This window comes from Saccoglossus kowalevskii, chromosome 10 (assembly GCF_978046115.1).
Source record: "Saccoglossus kowalevskii chromosome 10, keSacKowa6.1, whole genome shotgun sequence".
NCBI classification, from domain to species: domain Eukaryota; kingdom Metazoa; phylum Hemichordata; class Enteropneusta; family Harrimaniidae; genus Saccoglossus; species Saccoglossus kowalevskii.
In genome coordinates this window covers 32803165-32818882 of record NC_140650.1, presented here as the reverse complement: position 1 = coordinate 32818882, position 15718 = coordinate 32803165, and the positions used below count along the sequence as shown (strand labels likewise).

General features: G+C 39.1%; 1 long non-coding RNA gene across 1 annotated transcript; it reads right to left on the bottom strand.

Moving 5' to 3' along the window:
* Nucleotides 1-5114: 5114 nt before the first annotated feature.
* Nucleotides 5115-15509, bottom strand: LOC144345862 (uncharacterized). Its single transcript, XR_013419410.2, has 3 exons — nucleotides 15358-15509; nucleotides 6122-6195; nucleotides 5115-5167 (listed from the first exon to the last, which is right to left on the bottom strand). It is a non-coding gene; the product is annotated as an uncharacterized LOC144345862 (long non-coding RNA).
* Nucleotides 15510-15718: the final 209 nt, after the last annotated feature.

The window sequence follows — 15718 nt, the reverse complement described above, 5'->3', positions numbered from 1 at the left end:
CAATGCGGTGTTGAGTTTTTTCTTCCATTTCTTTTTCTGGTGTTTATCTTTTGAGAGGAGGAGTATTTTGTGCTTTTTCTTGTGTTAACAGTGGAACCAGCTTTTTTAGCACAAGATAACGCAATTTTCTTTGACTGTTTTCCTGGAATAGTTTGCTTCACATTATTCTTTGCCGCCTGTAGAGTTGTTGCTTTAGCCTTTGTAACAATTCTATTGTCTCTTTTCTGAGTTGAAACATTCACTGTGATTATTGTATGATCAACAATATTTCTTGCAGCTGGTGTCAACTTTGCTTTCAGGGCCATATACCTCTTCTTGACCCTACTGATATAATGGTTATAAATTGTTACAGCATTGTTAAAAGATATCATTGTCAATGCAGCAGGTGGGAACTTTCCACAGAAAGCCCTTCTCTCTTCCTTATTACATGCATAATACTTCAGCCCCAGCTGTTTGCAGAGATTAAGAATGGTAGATTGTAGCCAGTGGCGGATTAGTTTCTCTCTGACCTCAGGAACTGTGACAAACTGCTTGCCATTGATATCCAGCCCATAGAGAATAACATTGGCAATTGGAAGCTGACATGGAGTAAGTTTATTTACCATTGGCAATATGTGAGATGTGGATAAAGTCTTGCACAAAAGTTCTGCATCACTTTTACTTACTAGGTAACAGTGCGTAACTTCACTGTTAACAACTTGCATGTGTTTCAGTGTTGCAAGAGAAGGGTTTTTACACACAAAGGTCATTATTTCCAACTCCCTACAGGAGTTCATGACAAAATCTGGCTCATCATATAATATATTGTTGGCTAACTCATCAATTAGCAACAGATGGACATCATTACTACCAACAATTTCATGAAGTGTTTTGTTAAAAAATTGACAAGTAGAGAGATTAAAACTGTCTTTAAGAGTCTGAACCCTCAATTCTGGTCTGTCTTCTCCAGAATATAATGATTCATCTTGGTTAACTGTGCTTCGCTGTACATTTGCTTCTTCAATCATCCCACTCACTCTATTGTCTTCAACGACATCATCAAGTGTATCCAAGGGAACAGTATCCACAGCAACCATATTTTCTCCAGAATATGCATTGTTGTCAGTATGTGGGGACCTTGACCAATTCGCAGTTGATAGAAGCATATTATTGTTATTATAATCGTGATAATAATTACCATGTGTTTCATCATTATGCCATTGTGGTGATGATTGGATAACAGTATCTGGAAAAAAATAATAAAATTCCTGTCATGCCTTGACCATGATTATGGTCACCTTTACAAATACAGTTGGTTTACAATCACATTTGGTATTTGTCCCACGCAACATGTAAAATACATATAAAAAATTTTACTGATGTAAAGTGCTGTTTTTACTGCAGAAAATATGAAACCAAGTTAATACTAGAAACTATCGTTTACAATGCAAATACTAATGTCATCAGTTGCCAGTGGGACAATTCTATAAATATCAACATTTTCTACTTGACAAACACTAATGTTCTATTACCTTGAATATGATTTGCACCACCATCTTGGCCGGTTGTCATGCCAACTTCTTCTTCTTCATGTCTATACACTGCACATAGTGCATCATATATTCCTCTTTCAAACTTTTGTTGGTCATCTAGTACAAAAGCACTAATTTGTTAATGAATGAATGTGAGGTAATTCTGTAAATTTGTAGGACTTTTTCACATGTAAATATGTCCAACTTGTCTGATCTATCTGATTCAGTCTTTTGAACAACAAAGTGTTTTGAATATAATTATCATTTCCAGCACCTTGAATATTATTTATCAACAACATTTTGCAAATATTCTATCCTGCAACAAATGTTGGTTGTGGAACAAAAAAAGCAGTCAAAGAACAATGAGACAAAATAATGGTCTAGAATGAACCTATAAAAGGTAATAAGTGCCCTCTAGTGGTGACCTTCTAGTTCAAGCAAAAAAAGATAATCTGGTTGCATGTAAAATGAAGATATGGTAGGGTTACCAAAAACATCAAAAAATTGCATTTGATCTTATTTGCTACAATGTGGAATTTATGTGTTTGTCACAAGTATATCAATGCAAAAAGCTATAAAAAGTAAATAACACTCGGACAAACTGTATCACTATCACACTAGGAAGTTGGGTGATAGAAATAACATAATGTAGATATCTATGCAGCATTGTGGACACAGCTGGAGGGATAAAGCAAGACAATAGAAAGTGGATTGGAAAGACAAGGAGGGCATTGAATCTGCAGAAAAGTTTAGAGGTCAAGAGAAATAGCCACAAAAACAAAGATCAAGATTGTCAATACAAATGTGAAATCAGTTTTATTATATGGCACAGAGACTTGGAAGACAACCTCAGAATATAAACAGGAAAATTCAAGTCAGGAATCATCACTAGAAAGGCTTTGCAATGGAATCTGCTTGGAAGAGAAAAAGAGGAAGGCCAAGAAACACCTGGTGTGAACATATAGGAACAGGAAATGAAGAAAATGGGACACAACTGGCACACCATCTCCAGACTAGCCCAGAGCAGAAGAGAGTGGAAGGAGACTGTCTGTGGCCTATGCTCTACTGGGAATTGAAATGCTTAACTAACTAACTCACTAACTATGGTTACAAAACTACTGTAGTTGGCCACGCATGCCCAGGCAAACGCCCATTCCCCAATTTTGATACAATGAAGAAATTGATGTCATGTCTGGGAATATGCCCAAATGTGTAAAAAAAGGAGTGAACTGGTCACTGGTAGCATAGTGGTTGTCGCATCAGATTTATGATCGGTAGACGCAAGTTCAAATACTACCTTAGGCTGAACATCATAGGGTCGACCCCTACCCTGGGTGAGTGTGCCATAGACTCAATGGAAAGAGCAATTCCACTGGCCGAGATTCATTCACTAACGAATGCGACTTTAGGGGAACCTTGGTTAAGGTCCGCAGGTGCTTGTGTTCGAACGAGCCTGGTTGACGCCAGGATAGCGCATTAAAAAAAAAGCCATTTGACAGAGAGATGGACACACAGCCCTGTCATGTAGTCCCAAACATGAATATGACTTTTGTGATAAAATGCACTATGTGTCAGCACTAGCACTTGCAATTTGCACATACAAAAAAAAAGTCAGGAGAGACAACAGTAACACTCAATGTCCAGTGAATGCAAAATAGGTGTGACAGCAAAATAGATAATTTTACGTTTTTGAAATACATTGTGACCCTAAAAAGGTCTGGTTTGTGTTTTCTTAAAAACAATTCAAGCAACTCTTACAGTATCGGGAGCCGCGAAGCAAGTGTTGGACTCATTTGGCTTTAGCGTCATCGACAATAAAACCAATGTTGCAATATTTTAGCAACCCGTACCTGTGAGAGTTGTTGAAAGCACTGTGATTTGGCTTTATAAAATATTTGGTAGCAGCTTGTGAATCCATAACTGGGCCAGCAATTTTGCAATATCACATGATGACTTGACCTTTATGATGAAACACTAGTAGTGATGTCATTCTTAGCCAATCAGTAAAGCAGACGCTTAAAAGTCAAAGATGATAGAGCCGAGCCGTTTGCCCACGATGCCATTTTTCTTGTGACTTTATTGTGATTAGACATGCCAAGTTGATAGACAGCGAAATCCATGGATTAAAAGTGCTGAGTCCAAATTGTGTGTGACGACACCGACAAACTTCAGGACAAAGCTGTAGGGATTTTGTTGGATGGCGACAGTGATGACTTGGACTTTGAATGTTTTGACTTTGACGAAGTTGGCAATGAACGTGCATATAGAGATCTGTGAAGCTTTTTTCAAACAACTATGAACTTTCATAATTTTTACTGTGTAAATTATTATTTTTCGTGTATGACTGTTGATCCGGTATTTGTCAAAACTGGAAATAATTTTATTTAACCCCTGACATTTTAGTTCATTTTGAGTTCACACGTATTGAGTGTGTTTGCGGCGGGGAAATCCTAATTCAAATGATTCCTCACTGTCGATTTTTATAATTTCTGGTTTATTTGTCACATTAATAGCAATAAATTATTTTTGTTATACTTCTAATGTTGCATATTGTTCATTTATTTCCGTTCAATGTTTTCATTTGCCGCTCCATTCCCCGCCACAGTTCAATCTGCGGGATGTCTGGGCATACGTCCACCCCTATTTTTTGTCAATTTTCCATGTTCAGGAACATGGGCATTTTTGCCGTTTATCAACCATGTTACTTTTGTGTTCACTACAATAAAGTCTGTAACTCCCAAAATACCTGAAAAAAATATGAAAATAATACGCTATAGCCAAAGATATGTTTTTCGCACTTAGGCAGATTAGTTTGTAATGTTTCATAGGCAAGTTAATTGAAAGATGATGACACTTTTATTTGTGTGTTCGGAACGTTCAAAATCTGTTCTACCTTCCGGTTCGTTGACATCAGGGCATGCAATATGCACAAGTGCAAAAACAATAAATGTGCGAACCCTATCAATTATGGGATAAGGGATTTTGCACTTACCACTTAAATGATCACATTCTGAAGGGTACTGCTGGTACTGTCTTGCATTATCATAGTTTTCATATGGTTGCATCAGTCTGTCATAGCCAACACTTGTCTCCACTGCTTTAATTGGTTGTAAATAAAACTCACCATTGAAACCACTGTCAGGGCTACCATGTCCCTGAATGTTTGAGCCGGGGGTCAGATTTTCAACAGGAGATGGTTCCCTGGGTGGCACATAGTTGGTTAGATCTGTGTACACCTGCTGGGATGGACTCTCAGATTGGGATTCAAATTGATGGTCTGTTTGTGGCTTTTGTGTCTCTGAGTCTTTGTGGCTCGTTACTCTCATCCAGTCTGTTCTCTCTGCATTGTTATCCAGTGCTAATATATCAGTGAAATCAACACCAAGTTCTGCAGTGAATGAGTCATTATGCTCAACATTATGTTCAACTACTGGACTTGCAGCTGAATTATCTAAAACATCTTCTTTCAGTCTTTCTAATTCTGAGTTATTATCAAGGACATGTTCCAACCAATCTTGGACATCTTTTAGTTTCTGTGTATATTCTTCAGTCTCATTTTTCTCACAGAACTCCTCAAAATCGTAGAGAAGATTTTCATGCTCATTTGTGTTTTTTTCACTCCCATCCATTGTGGGACTTCATATAATTAAAACATACTGCAATGAAACAAATTAAACAAGTCATCGTTATCTACATTTGTGTATCAACAGAAATTAGATGTATTAAAAGTCTCGTCCAAAACCATAATATATGATCAGAAATTAAACAGGGTATGCTATTCATGCATTTTTTGTATCCAAACTGAATCTCAGGCTCATGTACAGAGATACGAAACATAAAACAAATCATCATAGACATGCATCTCAACAATGACAAATCCTGTTCAAGAAACCACATTTTCAAGAACACAAAATGGATGCTAGTTGGCCATCTTTGATTTCATTATGGAACAAACTGACATGAACATGTATTTTATAGTATGTGCCATATATGAATGAAAATGGTCCCTAAGCCTTGGAAATATAGTATGGTCAAATACAGATTAACCATATATATATATATATGTTTAATAGTGATTGGTTGAATATATTATTGCAGTTACTGCGTCCACAAGAAGAGTTTACAACACTAACACCAGATGACAGACATTCTGCCACAACATACCCTGGATATATATAGTATATGAACAAAATCCTGACAAAAATAAATTCTCATGTTTATGGAAATCAAAATTTATCTTTCTAGTTTCGTTCAATTATCATGCATTGTGTAATTAGAAATGTTTTGTATACAGTGACACAATCATGTGTAAACAAACAATGTATTTAACGCAGATTGTATCCACATTGGATCAGCTGTGTCAGGTGCTTTGATTACCATCATTCTAATTTAAGCTATATTTAATTCTGCAAATTTTTAACTTAAAAAAAAAATAAGTTTCAGACAGATGGCAATGTTTGAGCCAATCAAAATAAATAACATTTTAAGCTTTCACTGATACATTGTAAGAGTCACTGCATGCAAGAATAAGTTTATGTAGCAAGACAAAAATAAAATGGCCACAAGTTGGCTACAAATGGACTTGTATTATTTTTTCCGCAGCAACTCACTGACTTAACCAACAAATGGTGGAGCCAACCAATCCTGATTGTGTCTTTTCTTTCAAGAAATATAAACCACTCTCCTAAAAAAATAATTAAAAACTCATAAATATTCATGCCTGAGATCTGTTTATGGAATGGTAAGAAATGCTTCATTTTACAACTAGTATAGCTGCCAGTCCACCATATTAAATCAAGCAGTGAACAAAATGTTTTTTTTTTCACTCTTCTATGTATGTATAAAATGTTAGCAATCATTCCATATGTATATGTTTGAAATATACCTCAGAAATCATATGAAATAATTCATATGACACGACACAGTCTTCAGTTACAGTTATCAAAACTAAAATGAGTCAGATATTTTAAATCAGAATTTGAAACAAATACGTCAATATGTGTGACATAATGTATAATGCATGTGTAAAGTTTGAATTTGATTGGCCAGAGCATCACAGAGATATGGTTCTGGAACAGCATTAAAACAAAATGGCCACCAATTGGCCATTTCGCATCAGACCAGAAAAACAAATTGATGGACATCAAGGTCTCACAATGTTCATTGAATGAATCAAGTTGAAAGGAGTGCCATCCATTCATGACCAAGATCTGGTTCCAGAATGACAGAAATGCTTTTGATGAATTCTTAGCACAAAATTGGCCACAGTTCACCAAACTTGAATTGGACCATGAAATTAAATGGAGGTGCATATGAATCTTAAGAAGCATGTTGTATGTGATCAGGCAAAGTATTATTATGCTTAATATAATAAATTTAACAGATATATTCGGTATGGTATTCACAAGATATCTGCATCAATTTGGTTGTGATTGAGTTCCAGCATCTTTATGTTGGTCACCAGGCCACCAAATGCGGGATTCTCTGTTTGATGATTGATGGACAAAATCAATATTTGATGTGAATTATTTTCCATTAACATTAGTCTAAGATTAACACCTAAGACTATTTGGTTGTTTTCTGTCCCTCCCTTTTGAATTTATGAGACTATGCTACTACTGCATCTGAGTGACATTTGAACATACTTCCTATTATAAAGGTTAGTTGTGTTCAGTGTGCACCTGAAGCAGAGTTCAAATAACTAATCATGACAGCAATGTTTCAATCAGTATTATTCTTGAACATTGTAACTTTCAGATTTGCCTTTGTAGACTATATAACTTTAAAACAACTTGTGAAATCTGGTTATTAATAAATACTTGCTTTATGTGTTACAATACCTTATAAATATATAAATATAAATAATTATAACTGCATCCAGTTAAAATGCATATAACTCTATGACAGCACATTTCAGTTAAATTATGTTAAATATTCAATCAATATCAAACACATCTGTGTAAATTATGGTAAATCCAGAGCTACTAATGGGAAGATTCACAACAGTTATTCTATTATTTAATAGATTACTGAATCGCCAAAACACCCAAATAATTTCTGTCTTTCTGTGTAATATGCATTATGACTCGTACACATACACGCTGACCATAAGTTAAGGATATGCACATGGGAGGAAGCACTGCAATTCAGCGACGCCATCAAGTGGGGGAGTGTCGGAGATTCATAATATATATTTGTATTCGTTTTATATTGCTATTATTATTCTTATTATGTCATTTCGCTATAGTTAATTCGTTTACCTTTCGCATGAAGGATTCCTCTGAGTAATTCTCGACCAATTAGAATCATTTAATTTCAGCCAATCATTTCACTCTGTATTGTATCTTTTTCTCCCGCGTACTTACATTTTGTATTTCCCGCTTACGTGTTTTCTCTCACGTTCGATACGCACCTATATAAAGGGCTAGTTTCGGAGTTTCGGGGCTCCTTATTCATGTGTTACATGTTTCTATGCCAGTTTATCCAGCAATAAACCATACCGTGTTTTGCATCCTCATTGACTGTTTTATTCTGCCATCAAGTTCAACTGAAGCGTATTATTATACCCCACATAATTTGGTGACCTAGACCAGGATATCTCAGCTCAACACGATGTCAGAAGAACAGCCACCACAGAACGCCGCTGCTGATGCCCAAGCAGTGGAGACGACAAACGCATTGGCAAAACTGAAATTGAAGCGAAGGAGTCAACGAGGGCAGCTCACACGACTTTTCAACAAAGCCGAAACCCAGAAGAAGCAAATCGCCGACGCGGAAGGCCGGGAAAATAAGCTTACAGAGATTGAACAACTCGTCGCGCTCCACTCTCTCCTGACCGACCGCTACGCAACGCTCATCGCGCTCGAAGAACAAATTCTCGAACTCACTGAAGAAGCACTCTTTGATTCAGTCAGCGAAGAGAGCTCCGAATATACTGACGACGTATTCTGCAAGAATCACGCTCTGAACGTTTTCATTAACAAGATGAAGACAGAAAACGAACCACTACTTGACACCGCAAGCATCGCGTCTGCCAACTCATCTAGAGGCACCTCATCGACAGGTACATCGTCTACCTCCTCAACAAAGACCGTCTCACTACCCAAGATCGTCCTACCACAGTTTGAAGGTGACGTACTGGAATGGGCTAGCTTTTATGACATTTTCAGATCTTCGATTCATTATGATGACACTCTCAGCAACGTACAAAAGTTCACCTACCTACGCACCATGCTAAAGGGCGAGGCAGCGCGAACTATTGCTGTACTATCTCTCACTGATGGTAACTACCACCACGCTATTGAACTGCTCTTGGAACGATACGGACGTGATCACCTAGTTACCGAGGCACATATGACTTCGCTCTGGCAATTACAACAACCAACCAGCGACATAGAAAGTCTGCGTAGATTTTATGATGTGCTGGAAGGACATATCCGTGGTCTACAAACACTCGGAAAACCGGAAAGTTCTTACGGCGACCTCCTCGTTCCGATCATCCGCGACAAACTACCGGCAACCATTCGAAAGCAAATCGCTCGCGAAATCGGGGGAGAAGCTTGGAGTTTACCTAATCTACGTAAAGCACTGCTACGCGAAATAACCGCGATCCAATCCGGGAACCCGCTCGACGAATCGTCAATCAACAATTCACGGTATCAACCGGACATTACTGCTACATTTCATACAAATGTGCGATCTCCGAAACGCGATCCGAAATTGCGTAACACCAGCGCCAAATGCACCTACTGTAAAGGAACACACATCACTTCTGCATGTCGCGTAGTAACGGACATAAACAAACGTTGGGAAATAGTCAAACGTGACAAACTTTGTTACAATTGTTTGGGAAGACATCGAGCATCGGAATGTAAATCTAAGTTCAACTGTCGTACATGTACACGAAGACACCACTCAACACTACACCAAGAAAGCCAACCCGCGACGCACGTTGCAACATCTGATACGAATCCAAATTCACCGGTTCATGTGACATTGACAAAACTCAACGACACCCACAGGAACTCGCCAAATAATACATGTCTGCGTCCCGTACTTCTCAAGACTGCTATTATTCCGATATCTGTAGGTAATAGCCAGCCACTACAAGCTAACGTACTTTTCGACGAAGGGGCAAGCCGTTCATTCATCTCTCGTAAGTTTGCTAACGATTTGAACTTATCTCCTACACGCACTGAACAAGTATTTCTTTCTACATTTGGCGACAATACTGATCACTCACGAGCGTTAGACTTTGCTAGTGTCACAGCACACGATTTGTCGGGACATACTTCGAATATTGACGTACTGTTCATCTCCGAAATATCGACTAAACTGACAAACCACATCACTGAATCTATTCACCATGTTGATTATTTGCGGAGACTAACATTTGCGCATCCAGTCACAGAAGATAAATCATTCTCTATTGATTTACTTATCGGCGCTGACCAGTATTGGAATTACGTCGGGGATAACGTTATCCGCGGCAATGGTCCTACAGCGGTTTCGTCCAAATTCGGATATTTATTATCAGGGCCAGTTGACAAGGGTCAAAGGTCAACGAACGCAGATGTAAACATACTACACGTGTCTACCGAATCGCAACAACTCGACAGCAAACTCCAGCGTCTCTGGGATTTAGAAAGTATCGGTGTGACCGACGACCCCTCCGCAGAAGTACGTATGGATTTTGAAACTTATCGTGACACTCATTTGCAAATTGAAAACAAAAAATACATTGCGAGATTACCATGGTGTGATAACCACCCACCGTTGCCTACTAATTACGACGTCACAGTTAGTCGAACGCGCGCCATGCTCAGACGTTTGTCTCCTGAGTTACTCGACGCATACAACTCTATCATCGAACATCAACTTAACAGCGACTTCATCGAAGAAGTCTACAATGATGACAATACTGTCGGACATTATCTACCCCATCGCTCGGTAGCAAAGGACTCTACTACAACCCCGATTCGTATTGTGTACGATTGTTCTTGCCGCCGAAACGCCAATTCCCCGAGTTTGAACGATTGTCTCCAAACCGGGCCTTCTATGATTAATGATTTGCCAGCCATCTTAATGAGGTTCCGTGCTAACAATATTGCGATCTGTAGTGATATTGAGAAAGCATTCCTTAACGTGAGACTGCATCCCGATGAACGGAAATTTACCAAATTTCTGTGGCTGACAGACGTGAACAATATCGACAATCCACTCAAAGTGTATCAATTTAAATCTGTGCTGTTTGGTGCTGTGTGCTCACCTTTTATCCTGAATGCTGTGATCAAAACTCATTTGGATAATAACTGTGATATTAATACTGCCAATCAAATGAAAGACAACATCTATGTCGATAATGTCATTGATGGAGTCTATTCGGAAGCAGATGCTGTTAAATACTACAGTGAATCTACGAGCCTCATGAATTCTTGTGGATTTAATTTACGTGCTTGGTCATCGAATTCTCTTGATTTGTGTGAACTTGCTACCCGAGATAACAAATATGAGCCCGCCGACGAAGTTTCTGTGCTTGGTATGCGTTGGAAAATTACACCCGACGTGTTGACACATTCTCGTGTTAACAGTCAACCTCAAGTCGCGTCGTTTATTACAAAACGTGACATTGCAAGTTTCACAGCGAGTGTATACGACCCGCTTGGATTAATTTCACCGGTATTGGTACGCGCCAAACTATTTATTCAACTTTTGTGGAAGTTGAAATTGGAGTGGGATGAACCACTAAGTCCTGAACTTTACGAACAATGGATCTTAATTGCTGAGGATTTAACCGCTGCTCGTGATAATCAAATCAACCGGAAATATTTTGACAAGACTTCTCCAGGTGATACCTATCAAATGCACACTTTCGCAGACGCGAGCACTTCCGCGTATGGTGCTGTTGTGTTTCTTCGTCGTCAGCACGAAACGGCTCTTGTCATGTCAAAGACACGAGTCGCCCCTAAATCGGAATTATCTTTGCTGAAATTGGAATTAATGGCTGCTCTGATCGCTACGAGACTCAGTAAACTCGTACTGAATGCTCTATCGGACAAATTCAATATAACTGAACATTTCCTGTGGTCCGACAGTCAAGCGACCTTGCATTGGATTAATAGCAGTAAGAAGTTGCCAGTATTTGTTCAAAATAGAGTGCAAGAAATACGCGACTTCACACAAGAATATAAATACTGTCCAACCGTGGACAACCCCGTGGACTTACTAACGAGAGGTATATCAGCTACTGACCTCCGTTCAAACCCCAAATGGAATTATGGGCCGTCATGATTACCAGATCAACAAATGTGGCCAACATGGGATGTGAACAATGCTACTCAACTACATGTCAACATCACGAAGGAAGATGACGACCTCGTCAACCCGGATACTACTTCGCCAGTCATCAACGCACAAACCGCTCGTCAAGAGACTGATGAAAGTGACAACTCCGGTGTTCAACGTATTATTGACATTTCCAGGTACAATTCACTCGATAAACTGTTGCGTGTGACCGTCTACGTACTGCGATTTGTTAACCGTATAAAACAAATCACTCGCCAGCCAAACTCGGACAATAACAATGATATAATCACATCAACAGAACTCAAGAACGCTGAACTTCTGTGGACAAGAAATGTCCAATCTGAACATTACGGGGATACTATCCATGCGTTACGCGAACAACGACGCAAGTTCGGACCGCTCATTCGTCAATTGAACTTATTTCTAGACGAGAAGGAAATACTTCACTGTGGAAGTCGTATCCACAACGCACTGCTCGACTATGTGACGAAATACCCGATACTGTTACCGTCATACCATGCATATACACGACTAATTGTGATGAAAGCACACGAACTAAATAAACATTCTGGTGTTCAGTCTACAGTGACCCAGATTCGGCAACAACACTGGATACCCAAAATACGCCAGGTTGTACAGAGTATACTGAGAAGTTGTGTGACGTGTCGCAAGGTCGATGGAAAACCGTTTTCCAACCCCGTTCAAGCACCGCTACCATTATATCGCGTAAATATGATGCCCCCATTCGCCGTGTGTGGAGTTGACTTCACTGGAAGTCTCATAACCAAAACACCTGATGGAAAAAGAAATAAAGCCTACGTTTGCTTATTCACTTGTGCAGTGACACGCGCCGTCCATTTGGAAGTTATACCCGACCTGTCAACAAAGACATTTCTACACGCTTTCCGTCGCTTCGCTGCAAGACGTTCACTACCCAGTCGTATGTTGTCCGACAACGCGTCTACTTATATATCCGCCGTGGAAGAAATACGCAATCTACTCGATACTTCAGAAGTTCGCGAATATCTCGCTTCGCATCGCGTCGAGTGGACGTTCATCCCGAAACGAGCTCCATGGTTCGGAGGATTCTGGGAAAGGTTAATCGGCATAACCAAGAACGCCATCAAAAAGGTATTGGGCCGTGCGCTAATCACCTTTGATGAACTTTCTACCATAGTTACCGAAATCGAAGCTACTGTTAATGATCGTCCATTAACATACGTGTCTTCCAGCATCGAAGACAACGTCAGTTTGACACTGTCTCATCTGCTCAACGGCCGGTCATTGACACAGTTACCGTACATAAACATTACCGACGATGAACTTTATGACCCCGATTATGACAGTCATACGAAAGTCAACAAACGATATGAACATTTAGTTCGTCTACACATACAATTCTGGCGTCGATGGCAGACAGAATATCTCACCGCACTACGCGAACGTCACCCTACTACCGGTACAAAGAACAATACTATTAAAGTAGGTGATGTTGTCATAGTACACGACGACATTAATCGCTGAGTAAAGTGGCAACTTGCTATAGTAAACAGTCTAGTTTACGGCAAAGATGGACTTGTACGGTCAGCTGAGGTGAAAACTTCCAATGGTCATATGTCCCGCCCTATTCATAAATTGTTCCCGCTGGAAATTGTATCGAAGGAATTGACATCATCCAGCGATGACACAACGCAACCCACTGCCACAGATGGTATCACTAACATGCATGATGAAATCAACATCCCTACCAGTGGAAGTACAGATGATATACCATTGCCACAACGCAGATCACATCGTGACGCCGCAGCTGCCGCCAACGTCAGACTCAAAGATTTAATCTGAACTTTAGTGAAAATCGCACTAGATCAGAAGTTTACAAGTTCAATTTGTGTTCCCCTGAACTTGAAAAAGTGAACTAGTAATTATTAATGAACTCTTTTATCAATCGTTATTCGTTTATTCACACACACATGTATATATATTATTCCTGAATGTGTACTTTTTCTCAAAGTCGGGAGAATGTCTGAGATTCATAATATATATTTGTATTCGTTTTATATTGCTATTATTATTCTTATTATGTCATTTCGCTATAGTTAATTCGTTTACCTTTCGCATGAAGGATTCCTCCGAGTAATTCTCGACCAATTAGAATCATTTAATTTCAGCCAATCATTTCACTCTGTATTGTATCTTTTTCTCCCACATACTTACATTTTGTATTTCCCGCTTACGTGTTTTCTCTCACGTTCGATACGTACCTATATAAAGGGCTAGTTTCGGAGTTTCGGGGCTCCTTATTCATGTGTTACATGTTTCTATGCCAGTTTATCCAGCAATAAACCATACCGTGTTTTGCATCCTCATTGACTGTTTTATTCTGCCATCAAGTTCAACTGAAGCGTATTATTATACCCCACAGGGAGATAGGGTTTTCCCTACCAGGGTGTAGAGTTTTTGATAATTCTAAGTTAAAATGGAGCGTTCTATGGCTTCTTTGGGGCCAAAATTACTATCAGACAGGTCACAGTTGAAGACTTTGGCCACATGTGATCTCTGGTCAATCAGAATGTTATGGTTGCCAGAGGATCTGTCCCCACGGTGAGGGGGCACATGGCCATGGCATGAGGGCGCTGCACCCCTGTTCCCTGATGCATGCATATTTTGGGTTGTCACAGATGGTACAACTTCAAATTACTTATCAGAATGTGTTTATCAAACAGTTTATCAAACCTAGCATTAGAAACGACAGTCATATCCGAGTGACAATCTACACAATAATGTGATGCAATTTGAATGAACATACAATAATTGTGACAAAACTATGTAATCTAATGGCATATGAGCCAAAGAATTCACCAATATCCAGCTTATTATGTTGATAAACTGAATATGCTGGATGACATTTGTATGTTTTCCCCACATGCTGTATTACCTATATCAAACTATAATAAGGGTAATCTAACCCTGTCCACTTTACTTGGGCATACATTTTCACAGCCATTCCATTCAAAGTTTGCAATACATATTCATCATTTTCATTTTTTATGCTGGTATTTTGTTCAAATCTTTCTTTTTTTCAGTCAAAGACGAAATAAATCCACATCACAGAAATTCAAATCACACGGAATAAATTAAAATCATACCACATTTAAAAAAACATTTGGTCAAAGTAACGTCACGAAAGTGGTTGCATTCACTTTAAAATAGAAACCAGAGCTAGGAAAAGAAAACTATGTTCTACCCAGGGAAGGGAACTGAACTTCGCCACAGCCATGGTCAGCTGCAACCACCACGAACTTCTCGAGTAAATCAAATATTTCGTAATGCAAACAAACGAAATCAATGTGCATGGGCCCCAACTTGTGATGATAGGTGATTAGCCGTTCACGCGATACTCATACAGCACCAAGTTCATACAGCTCAGCTCCGCCATTTTCCCCATGTCAGTGATGGAACAAACTTTACTTGACAGCTATTACAATAGTAGACCTGTGGTAGCCCCCAAATTCCTATTAACTTGAAAATATTTCTGACTTACTGTATATTTACAATGCAGATTCCATCCACGTTTCAACTTCTCTTTTCAATTTTTAGATTTTGACAGAACCACGCCTCCAAGCGACGACGTATAACGGAAACGAGGTAATTGTAGACACTGTTCGGTTTATACGGTTGGTAATTTATATTGCATTATCACTAATTTGTCAATCGACAGTTAATAAAAAATCATTGTTTTTGCAAAACAAATGAACACACGCAAACATGGACGTGACATTGATTTTATTGCATTCAAGATTGATTTCAAAGTTTAGAACATCGACCGACAGTGACTATATTCAGAGTGGGAGCGGGGGGGGGGGGGGGGGGGTTAGCTGGTACAGATTCCAGAAAATAATAAC